A 12,651-nucleotide genomic window follows, 5' to 3' on the forward strand; every position below is an offset into this window, starting at 1 on the left:
CTGTGATGTATTATTTGTTTCTGATTATAGCTAATTCTTCTCATTCTATGCAGACAAAGTGCTTTTTGTTAAGATTAATATTTAACCAGGGCAGAAACTACTGAGATCATCTAACCTAACTCTCTGAATAATAATGGCCATGGGACTGCCTTGAATTAACTTCCCTTTCAACTGGAGGAGACCTCTAAAAACACATATGAACTTGATTTAAATGATCTCAGTGATGGTAAATCTACCACAACTCGTGATAAACTGTTCCAGAGTTTAATTAACATCTCTATTAAAAATGTGTGCTTTATTTGTAGTTTACATTTATCTGCTTCATCTTGCACCAACTGGATTTTATTAACATCTAGTTTGGTTTAGAGTTCAAAAAGCCTTTTCATAGCAAGTTTCTGGTTTTGATATAGGTACTTACACATTTGTTGACTCTCTCACCCCAAAGCAAGTTTTTGAGCACTCTGGCCATTCCTACAGCCTTTCACCTTCTTGACATGTAGACATGAGACCCTGGCAGTTTTTGTTTCTCTGAGTTACATGACCATCTCGAGCCACAATCAATATTTCAGTCTAAACTTGAAGTCTGTATTGCCCTATTCATGTATCCAAAGATGGAAACTGTCTTTTTCACCAAAGCATCATTTTCAGATGATAATCCTCTTGAAAACCTTCTGCATAGGGGACTGAGACAGGGAGACACATGTTGCAGCCAACATCTATGAGGACACCATTTATAAACTGTTACTACTAGTAGCATCAAGCTGTTGTTACTAGTAGCAGATAATGGTACATTCAAGTATTCAGACACACATCCAAAGTCATGCCTTGCTGCCCGGCTGGAGAAGCCATTGGGAGGCCAGTCCTAGTGGTTTGCTCAGAAGTGAGGGGTCATGTTGAGGCTCTGGGGGCTCCAGGTGGGTGCTCAGTAAATCTCTTGTGGTCCCATGCTTCATCAGGCTGCATGCAGCAACCACCACCTTCCTCAATATGGTCCAAGTTGTACAACCTTTGTAGGTGTATGCATGCACTGATAGCCTTGCACAGTCTCATGGTGGCACATAATTTTTCTTTCTTCAGCCAGATGTTTTCAGGTCACTATTTCTACATCTACATGCAGAAGCCCCACAGACCCCATCCACACGAACTCACCCAGGAGAAGTGTTGTTCGTAGCACTCCATCTTGACGCTCAAGGCTTCTCCAGAGTTTCTCCTTTCCAGGCCCCTCACCTGTAACTAATGGCCTAAATACTCCTTTCAGCATATGGACATTTCTGTGCCCAAACACTCCTTCATAATATATTTCTCAAATTACTCGGATGATCCTGCATTCACAATTTGTCCTTATCATAATTTATTTCTTCCCCAGGCATCTCAATGTCAGAACAAAGTTTCATATAAGAGCGCTGAGAACCGTTTTTACATTACCTTTAACATAGACAATCTTGATGCTAAATATTCAAATATGCCTAAAAACAGTATAGAAAAATATATTATCATCTCAGGTTTTAAAGCTAATTTTTTATTTTAAATGTTCTTCCTTCCCCCAAAAGAAGTTGAAGTGAGCTTCACAGATTTCTATTACAGGTGTTCAATCTCCTTTTATCTTCATCTATTAAGATAATCATGGGTGTAAAAAACCCCACATTTGTCTACAACTCCTTGGAACTTCTAAAAACTTTGACATTTGAAATATATCAAAACTGTCTTTAAATAGTGTATCATGGGTTTTTGAACTGAAAACTATCACTGGTTCATAACATACTCTGTAGAATATTTTAGCTTATTTTCTTTTATATCTGTACATCAAAGCATCAAAGCAAATCTAGAAATAAGAACATAAATATCCCCAGCAGTAACTTTCTGTTTTCCATGAATTTTAAACACTTTAGACGGGAACAAACTTATCACTTAGATCCTCAAACAAAGCCTACTGAAATCAGCAAAAGGACTACCTCTGACTTCAGTGTCTTGGAGTTAGCCCCTTAAAACTAGGACAGGATTGCTTCATTCACAGGTTCACTGTTGTACAAACCAGCTGTTTTGCTTGATGATCAAAAATTGCTAGCTTAAACCAAAACAAACCAAAACAAGTAGAGCAGAACCAGCTTGTCATAAGAGGATATTTAAAGGGGCTAAATAGTTAAATATGTGCTGTATGTTTATGGCTACCTTCTCTGTAAGCAAAGCAGCAATATTTGGAAAATTTGCTCCAGAGTGAGTATTTTTCCTGGTGATACCCTTCAGACATGTGATTCCCTTCTCCCTATTTCTGATTTATACTGGATTGGTTTTGGGTTATCTGGGACTTATTTTCAAGTACCAGTACTTTCAAAGGCCTGAAAGGTATCTGAGGTAGGCATCGTCATTAAAATAAATTTTAAAAAACCCAATAAACAACACATGAACTACACAACATACATTTGCAGAAAACAAATGGGGAAAGAAAAAAAAAAAAAAGAACAAGTGAAAAAGATAATTTTCTGCAGGCAGGATGCCACTGTTCCACACTAAGACCTATGCTGTTGAGGATGTTGCAGGCACACAGCTCATTAGACTGGTTTAGACTCTCAGGACATACCCCTTTCACCTAAAGAGAGTTATCTGGGAGTTCGGTGCCTTAGGTGTCTACACTGGTCATCCCTACAACCCACATGCAGGCAGTGGACAAAGATCAGTACCACTGGAAGCTAAGTCACCACACCAGTCTTGGGCATCTTGTTCAAGCCAGGATGAAACCCTGCTTGAAAGCCCTTTTTTGTCTCCTTAGGCTACTAGGAAAGCATAATTATCTGTTGTAGCCTCCAACTGTGGAGAGCTGAAGTTAGGTGAGATGAATTCTGCCAACAAGAACTGATTACCCCAACATTCAAAAAGAGCTAATTGAAAGTAGGCAATTGGCAACAGGAGAGCAAATGACATTCCAGCAGGTATGTACAAGCTAAGTTCCTTTGGGAAAAAAAAGCACTTTTTGAATATTCATATATTTTGACATGAATTTAATTCCAACTTTCCACAGAAAGATTTTCATGACAGTGTTGGACACATTTGAGATCAACATATACAGAATATGTAGAAGAAATCAAACACGCTAAGAGATTCTACCACTGACTGTTACAGATTAAAACAAAACACCGCTAGATAAAAGGATGATACATGTAATATTTGAGGGATGGGTTATATTTTACTTATCCACCTAAAAATCATATAGGTCAAGGAAAAAAGAATTAACCTAGAGGCTGCATTAAAAATTCTAAATCAAGCATGTTATAAAAATTAAAACTATTAATTTTTTATAAGGTGGCAGAGTGAACATGAGAGAATTTACAAAAGAGAACATGGTGTGACAGAGAGAATATACTTCTTACAGAGTGTAGATTCCTCATCCCACAGATCAGAATCGATTCCACCAGTAAATCACTATTACCCACCTCAATACACTAAGCTTTTTTAAATAACTTCTCCCATATGTGCACATGTTTAAAATCAAACAATTCACTGAAGAGATATTATCATTATTTCTGGACACTATGCAATGCCAATATAATATAAATTCTGCATTCTGAGGCACTTTATTGAATTGAGCAACGTTTCTCCTCATACCTAACTGACTCTGCATGTGTATGTCACCTTTATCAAGAGTTATTCACATGTCAATGTTTGCAGGGTGTAAGGTTCTTATACAGAGCTATAGCAATTTGGGCTTGAAAACATGTAGTTTCATCCGATAAGATAATCTTTCTACTGAGGCCTCAAGAACCGCAACTCATAAGGTGTTGCTTCTATTGGAGCCTTCATGTGCTTTGCAGAAAGTTGGGTATTATTTTTTTTCAGGAAGGACCCCAAATTTTAAGGTACATGAGTGTAAGTTGCCAGAAATCTACAAGTTCATGCAGCCTTAAAATTCAAATTACTGTTTCAATAAGAATCATAGAATCATTTAGGTTGGAAAAAACCCTTAAGATCATCAAGTCCAACTGAAGATGAAGTATACATTCAATAATGCTGCTTCTGTGCTATCTGGTAATTAATTGGCTTTATTTCATCTTACAGTCTACACTTTGCTGTGCTGTGAACTTGCCTTTTTAAGTTTAAACAAGCCTGGTATAGGGCAGATCCCATCTCTCAACACTATTTTTTCTGGCTTTCTCTGTGACCTCAAGAAGACAGCTCTATTTCCATACAACCATACAAATAAAACCACATATTTTCTCAAACATCAGGGCCAGAAACATTTTAAAACTAGGGCTGGGAGCTTCTCTGGAAATTTACCAAATTATTCTAGAATAATTATTTCAGTAAATTCCAGTAGCTTCACAAGTGTGGGCACACCTGCAGAATGGAGACAACCATTCTGTAGCAAGGAATGAATTCCACAACAAATCTTCTCCATAAATTACCACCCCAGCAAGGAAGGATATAGCAATTCCTCTACATTACACATCTGGTCTTGTTTTTAGCATCTGCCAACAGATTTTAAATGGACATTTTTGATATGGGTCGGTTTTGTCCTCCTTCATTATTCTTACAATAACAATTCTGACCTACTCCTTTGTAAAACTGTCTGAGTCCTCACCTAAAAAGGTTCAGTTTGAATCACTAGTATCATAACTACTTTTGTATTTAATTGGGAAGTTCTATTTGCTGTTTGCATGCCAGTAAGAACAAATTGTCTCTCTTTGCTATTTTTATATCAATAGGGTTGTCTGATCTTGTTCTATCATAATTATTGTACTTTTGTTATTTTGGAAACAGTTTAGCTGTCTTCTGTCAAGTGGTTGCATCCTGCATCCAGTGTGCTCACCTGCCATAATACTAATTTCTGCTCTCATTCTTGATATTTCTCTAGGCCTTTTCAGCAGATTAATTAAACAAAAACAACAACAACAACAAAAAAAAAAAAACCCAAAAAAACCCAACAAAAAACAGACACAACTTTTCCTTTCTGGAATTGGCATAAGCATATATAAACAGAACAATGTGACAAGTATGCAGTGAAATAAATGATAGTGTAATATTCTGCCACATGGTATTTTTTGTCTACGGGTATGCACATGTGCATTTGGCAATTTTGACATTTTACCATCCCAGTGTTGCAAATGCTAGTTTCAGGGAAGCTGTGCAGGCACAGAATGTCTCAAGAATATTTTCCTTTGAACAGACTTGTTATTTCAGTCAACCACAGGACCTAATGAAAATCATTTACACAGGGGGTGACTTAAGAGCAGTGAAACAAATGAAACACTGTGTTATTAAAATATGATCAAAAGGTTGGCAGTGCATTTAAAGAAGACACGATGGGATGTAAAAGTATTTCAAGGACTCACCATCAGGATGGCTGTCCTTATCCTGTAACCGTTTAAAATCTTCACAGGACCAAAGGCCGTACGACACATACGACATACCCTAACATCTGTAGAGCAGGGGAAGCTCCAGGGACAGTTCAAAGGATGAAGGTGATAATAGTGCAATAGGAGTTCACCTGTCCTGCCATAATTTGGGGGAGCACAGAGCACATAGCTTGGTGTTACACTTCCTGCTGATGCTGGGTCTCCCCATCTCCTGCTTGTTCACCTCTGTCTGCAGCCAGAGGCGACATCATCCAGCTGTCCCATGCCACAACTGCACTGCTGACAGCTGTGTGCTATAATCTTGGCATGAGAACTGCATCTGAATTGCTTGCAAGTCACAGCTGAAAGGCCACAAGCTTTCTTACCCCAGGCTATGAAATATGGAAGTGTTTAAACAAATCTGGTTTCAAAGGGCAGATGTCATTTTTGGTCCTGATCCTTTTGGCTTTAGTGCAACTCCAGAGAGCTGAGTAGCCATAAAGTGCAAGCAGTATCATGCATTTCATGTATCTTATCCAGTTTCACCACTTAAAGCAATAAAATTAAAAAGCAATCAACCAAAAAAATAGTTCTTAATCACTACTCCTTGGTAGGGTGGGAAAGGGCAAGAGAAATGAAACCACTATGAATATCAAAGTAGCCAAGATCTCATTAAATGTATATGATCTCCTACAATGCTTAAACTATTGGCCTACCTCAATGCCTTCAGGGAACTCCTCACATGTGGCCCTCATCGCTCCACACCCAAAACATTTGCTGCCTCCTCTGGAAAAGAGATATTTGAGGGCATCTCTGCCACTTACCTCTCTCAGGCACCTCCAAGAGAATGTGTCACAGGTGGCACCGGGCAAGTTTGACATAGCAAGAGTCAGGACTAGGGGAGCGTGCTGGGCTTCCTCCACAGGCCAAGAAGCATCCCCAAAAAAGATGCAGTAAAGCTGCAGGTTTTTCCCCTTTGCACAGAGCCGGGATGCTTTATGTCTCAGTGGATAGTGGTACACCAACACCGCAGACTGTTCTGTAAAGATAACCCATATTGCTTGCAGGTAAGTTCTTTGGACCCCAATTACAATATAGGATGACAGCGCAGTGCTCAATCCAGGCAAATTTGTTCTGCTCCCTGCACCAGGCTGAATGTTCAGACTGTTTCTAGCACCTGAGCTAGTTGGCACATTTCTGCACTTACTGCAGGGTCAGCACTCACTTGGACCTTGGAATAAACACAAACAGGAGGGACTGAAGTGATTCCCAATGAACCAGAGAGGATATGGGACATCTGTCCAGCTTGAGAGGGAGTCTTTTGAGTAAACAGAAGGGCAAACAAAGTAAAACTCACCTTCACAGACTATTTTAGAAGATTTTCACACACATTTCCTAAGCAAGAACATCTCACATAAGTTTTACCATGGGAAGGAGAAACCTAGGGCATTTTGATAACCCGGAAAAACCTGCTTAAGACTTCTGAGCTTACAGCATCTGTGTGTGCATATAAAACATTCTTAAAAGGTAGGCGTGTGCATGAAACAATTACATCAGAGATTATATGCACTTCCACCTTCTATGAGATTATATATGTATGCAAAAGAGGGAGGCTACATGTAGAAAAGAGAACTACAATTGTCTGCATCAAGATAGACACAAGTTTCAGGAAATTATTTTGGCACAAAACTTGGAATAGTAAATTAAAATATAAAGGTAAAACATGGAACCGTGACACATCTTCAGCTTAGATAAGGCTGCATAGCATAAGATACTGTAGAAAATTGTATTTGTATTTATGCCATGACAGGTGGCTACAGATTCGTGCCAGACAAACGACAGCTAACAGACAGCAGCATTTAGAGAACATAAATCATACAAGCCAATTGTAATATTCAGAAATTCTAACTAGTAAGAGCTCAAGTTACACTATGGGTGGGCAGAACAAAACAGACTTTGAAATCTGTCAGGAAGTACAAGACTTAAAATATGGGAACAGTCCTGATTGTTCATACTAATTGAAGAGCCCTCTAATTCTGCTCGCAGTATCTATCTTGCCCTCCTACTGAGAGGAGCAGTTACTTACTGGGAAACAAGTGAAAACGTGCTTCAGTACACTGCGCACATAATACCTTGAAGTTCAAATTTACATTAGGAAATTTACAATTTAAAGCAGGTAAATAAAGAAGTTTCTTTCCAGTAAAGTGAGTAGTTCTACTTACTTCAATCAGCATGTGGCAACAAAAAAATGAAAATTAAAAATTCCCTATGTTTTTCTACCTTTTCTAACTTAAACACTTTAAAATGTCATAAATTTAAAACACTTATGATATGTATTTTATTTTCCAACATCTGTGCTGCCTGTTCAGTGTTAATATTTTATCACCTGAGTAATAAATATAAGCATCTTCATTTTTTTGTTGTTCTTGTCAGTGTCCTTCACTGGCACTTATTTATGAAGAGAAGCATTTAATCCAAATAAGATTTTCTACTTTTATTACAAAAGAAGCCATCAGACATAATCCCTGCATTTAATGAAAATATCTAGAGATTCTACATTAGACAGAACTCACTGTTTTATCTATGAATTATAAAACCATGTCAGCTTGTGGATTCCAGGAATTTTTATAAGAATTTTTATGTGCTGAGTTTTTTTTCAACTGTGAGTTGTTACAGGGTTTCATGTTTTCTTTTGCAGCGTCTGATACCAGCTAATGCCCCACAGGAGGCAGAGGGCTGTGCCACCTCGGTAGGACCCTGTATACATTGGGGCATACGACGACCTATTCAATGAGAAAGAAGGTGTCAGACTACTAAAAATTTGCAGTGAGGGGTTGTTCTAGTTATCACCTGTTTACACTCAGTGAATAGTTAGAAATCAAAGAAAGGAACTCTTCAAAGGAAATGTAGTAGTCCTATCGTTGTGATTACAGTGGAGACTTCACAGGATAATTTGCTGGGAAATGTAGAAAAAACAAATCCTCCAGCAAAATCAAACAAGTCCAAACTATGCAGAACTTGTGTTTATTTTTGCAAGTAGATGGACTTTCAAATATCAGAATCTTTTTTTTTTTTTTCCCTAGTAAAAAGACCAAAGAGGACAGTAAGGAAACTCTAACAAGTAGTTTTTGGAATTAATTATCCTTTAGATAAGTTGTTATATCTCCACCTTCTATGCTATTTGTAAAAATAATAAAATCATTGTTATACAAGGAGACTCCTTTGTTCCCTTTCTCCCTATTGTACTGAAAATGACTTCCAGATATCAAAAAAGGAATATACTTCATATTATTATCAATGTATAATGTTTATGTATTGCTATACCTACTAGCTGGTTTTGACGATTGCCACTTTTTTCAGGTAAAGAATTTACTAAGTAGATCTGGGTATTTCATTGATACAGAAAGTGGGCAAGGTCTCAGTTCCCTGACACAACATCATTCAAGTAATGAGAAGTATAGTTGCAAATCCTGCACCAGTTAGCCCTTAGCCCAAAATTTTTTACCACACCTTTGTCTGCAGTGTCATACCACAGTATTCTTTATTCTGTTCTGGCTTTCTGCTACTGATTTAGAGTTGCTTCAGTCTTTCTATTGTACTGGTCACCACAACATACACGCACCCATACAACCCCAGTCTTCTTCACACTGAGGAACACCTGTAAGATACTTATTCTTTCAGACAGCTGACCCAAATAAGTTTATTTTTGTCTTATGCTTATTTTGAAAGAAGGATGTCATTACACTAGGGGCTGAGACATGAGAGAAGTTGCTGTGTCTCAGCTAAGCTGTGGTAGTTGCTCATGCCTGTTGTAAATGCAAACTTCAACAAAACAAAACGATGTAAGTCAAAGTATGTCATAACACTATAATCTAGCAGCATGCACGGGGAAATTATTCTCTTTCAACTGTTAATATAAGTTGAAATGTCCAAGTCACTGGCTTCAAATACTTAGCCATTACAGTTACTATAGCTGTTACTGTTAAAGAAGTAGCAGCAGCAGCAATTTGACACATTAAATGTGATTAACCGTTACAAAGGGATTTCTAATTACTTGGAGGACATACCACAAGCATTAAATACAAATACTGGCACTTTACACAGGAGATCTTGTGGTAATTAGAGCTGGTCCTACCCTCGACATGGCGTAAAGAGGAAACGGGTCTTTGCAACACCTGTAGCAGTCTCCTCTCTATCAGTGGAAATGGTTTAGCTGGAAATACATGGAAAGCCTTCGTGGGCTGCATCCTTTACATTTCTCAGGCCATTTCTGACCATTACAGCAATTCACTGAGATACACATGAGGTTCTTTGCATCTGCCAGAAAGAGAAGAGGTGGGCCTGTGCTCAAGTCCTCTGCCAGATAACTTTGAATAAAAGCATTGTCTAAGGCCAACACAGGCATTAAATAGTGGTTTTGTGGCTATGCTACATAGAACGAAGACTCTTTACTTTCCTCCCTTTTAAAACCTTCAATTCATTACTTTTTGCAGTGTAAGGTATGCTTCCACTGAGTTATAGTGCAATTATAGCCTACCTAAGCAGAGCCTGGATAGCTTTAATTTCTCCAGTTTGAGAAACAACATCAGTAAAGGTGTGGCACCACTGACTTCAGCAAAATCTAGAAAACCAAGTACTCATGTATTTTCATATAGCCTGGTATAAAGCCAGTGCTGCTAAAGATTCACTGATACAACTACCTGAGCCTGCTCTTCACTAAATGAAAGTTATGTCAGGATGCCCACACATACTGCAATCACACCTCCCAATGGCAACATATGCATAACCTCACTTGTTATATTATTAAAGACCACTTTATTTTTTAAAGAGACTGTCCATGGGCTGTTATTACTCATAGTGCTGTTTTCCCGTACTGAGGACAGCAGAGCTATGGCATGGCCTCACAGGAATCCCCAACAGCATTTCTAGATGATTCTGCATCAAGGGAGAGACTCTGACCTTTCCAGATTAGGTGTTATTTTAGTTCCTTTGCCCTCTCCAATTGCTTTAAAGTCCATGTGCAATTGTACTTTTCTTGTTCCTTGTATTCAGGGAACTTAAAGACTGTATGTAATTGTGACTAATGGCCTCAATTCCCCTACCTGAAAGCATTTACAAAGGACCAGCCACATCTCTGTCAAAAATGTTTAAAAAGCAAGGCAGAGAATATTACATATATGATTTTAAATGTTAGCTCAGCTGTAAACTTTATTGTCTTCTAAAACAGCTAACATCTGTAGATAAATCAATGCTGTAACAGAATTTTTTACAGATTTGCAATGTCTCATAAACCAATATTTTTACAAAATAAATGGTCCAGTCTTTCAAACTCAAAACCAGTTATCCAGTCTTCAGTATATCCCACAAGTTCAGCAAATTACATATTTAACCCACTCAGCCACAACAGACTGATTTTCATTCATTCTTTACAGATGTGTGAAAGACCTTCTTTTCTCTCATTCTTGTGCTGTCTCCCACATATGTCAGCATACTTCAAATGTAAAAAGAACTCCATCAAGATGGATTAAGTCCTGCATGAGATTATTACTAATACTTATACATATGAAGCAGGAAGGAGATGAAATAGCAGAAAACTTCAAAATGCCAGTTCAGGTTCATCCTTCTCTAACTGAGTAGGGAAGAAAAGTCATTCCTATGCGGTGTTTTATGGGCTGGAATTTAAAACCTCCTGAGGTACATACAAGCTAGCTACATTGCTGAGCATTCATGGTTTGAAACAACAGGAATGTCTGAGGTATGTTTTTCACTACATATGGTAGGTGGATATATTGACTTTTCAGCACAGTGATAATTAGTTGTGAATGAGTAGTACTATAGTGGCCCTCATTCTCTTTATTCCTTCCCTTCTATAAAGACATAATTAGCAAAGTTGCAGGAAAATGTCACTGTACTTGAATATCAGACGTAAAACAATCTTTTCAAGAGATACTCGAGCTTGACAAAACTCCGATTTATTAACAATCCTCCTCACATATACACATTTGTCTATAGTTGATATTGACTTTGCCCATGAGGCTGCAAAGATGTCATGCTGACTGACAAAGCATTTCTTGCATATATTGCTGTGGAGTTCCAACAGGCTGTTCCACCCCTTTGAAAGAAGAGTCCTTCAAAGGGGACCTGCAATGAAGTCTTGCCCATTTTAGTGCAAGTCCGGCATCTTTATAACCCATATTTACATGCAGCTTAAAACAAGAAGCAGATGTAGCCAGAACCCACTGATGCCCCTTTTCTGCCATCTCCACTGGGAGGACACAAGCAGTTAGGTAGGATTGCTTTCCAGTGCTCCCTCTCTTTTCTTGCATGCAGTAGATCTACAACTGCTACTGTCTTCCTGTGTTTGGTTTACATACCATATTTGCCAGGGGTTTATTACCTTTGTTCTCCATTCCAGGAGAGAGAGACAGAAAGAAACTTCTGCTATCTTTACTACCCTTCTTTCTACAGCTCCTTGGTCATGGAATATTTAAACTTCTTCCCACAAGGTATCAAACAACATTATAATTATCTTTAATTACAAACTAACCTGATGTATTTTTATAATTAAAGGGAAGTAAATAACATTTAGAGTTTAATTCTGAGCTTCTGCAGAAGGCAGTGGTTAAGTTAAATCACTATTGGAAGTACAAAATACTGTTCACAAAAGATGAAGATGAAATGGACATAACGACAGACAAATGTGAATCACGTCCACAATACCTTGTCTTTCAAAATAAGTATCATCTGCATCATTTCAGCAAGAGGAGAAAGAGCCTAGCTGTAAAGAGTACTTGGGGTAATCATATTGTGCCATAAAAGGACAGCTTTGAACAGAACTATATTTCTTGTGAAATAGGGATGAAAATTGCTGTTTGCAGATCCTTAATTAAAAGGTAGCTATCAAAGCCTTTTAAACCAAAGAGATTACCAGTTCCCAAAATGTTAAGCTTATATTTTCCTTTTTCTATACAGTCTTATTACAACACACACTTCTATTTTCAAAGCAAGTAGCTGAGGAAGTGGACCATCAAAGCTGTGAATATCAAAATAGCAAGACATGTATAGCATTACCATGATTTGCAAAGAAGTAAAGACTCAGTAAATACTACAATAATTTAACTGAGTCAGTTCGAAGTGGTGTAACATGCTGCTCCCTATGTGCTAGGCAGAAGGAACCAAGCAGCACATCATATGCCACATATTGCCTTTTTACAGGATGAAAGGCAGCATCTGCTCCTTGACTCGGTGGTGACCACTGCCCCATCAGACAGCTCAGACTGAAGACAGCCAACACGCACTGACCCAACAACTAAGGGGCAACACC

This window comes from Falco biarmicus, chromosome 2, assembly GCF_023638135.1.
Source record: "Falco biarmicus isolate bFalBia1 chromosome 2, bFalBia1.pri, whole genome shotgun sequence".
Lineage (NCBI taxonomy): Eukaryota > Metazoa > Chordata > Aves > Falconiformes > Falconidae > Falco > Falco biarmicus.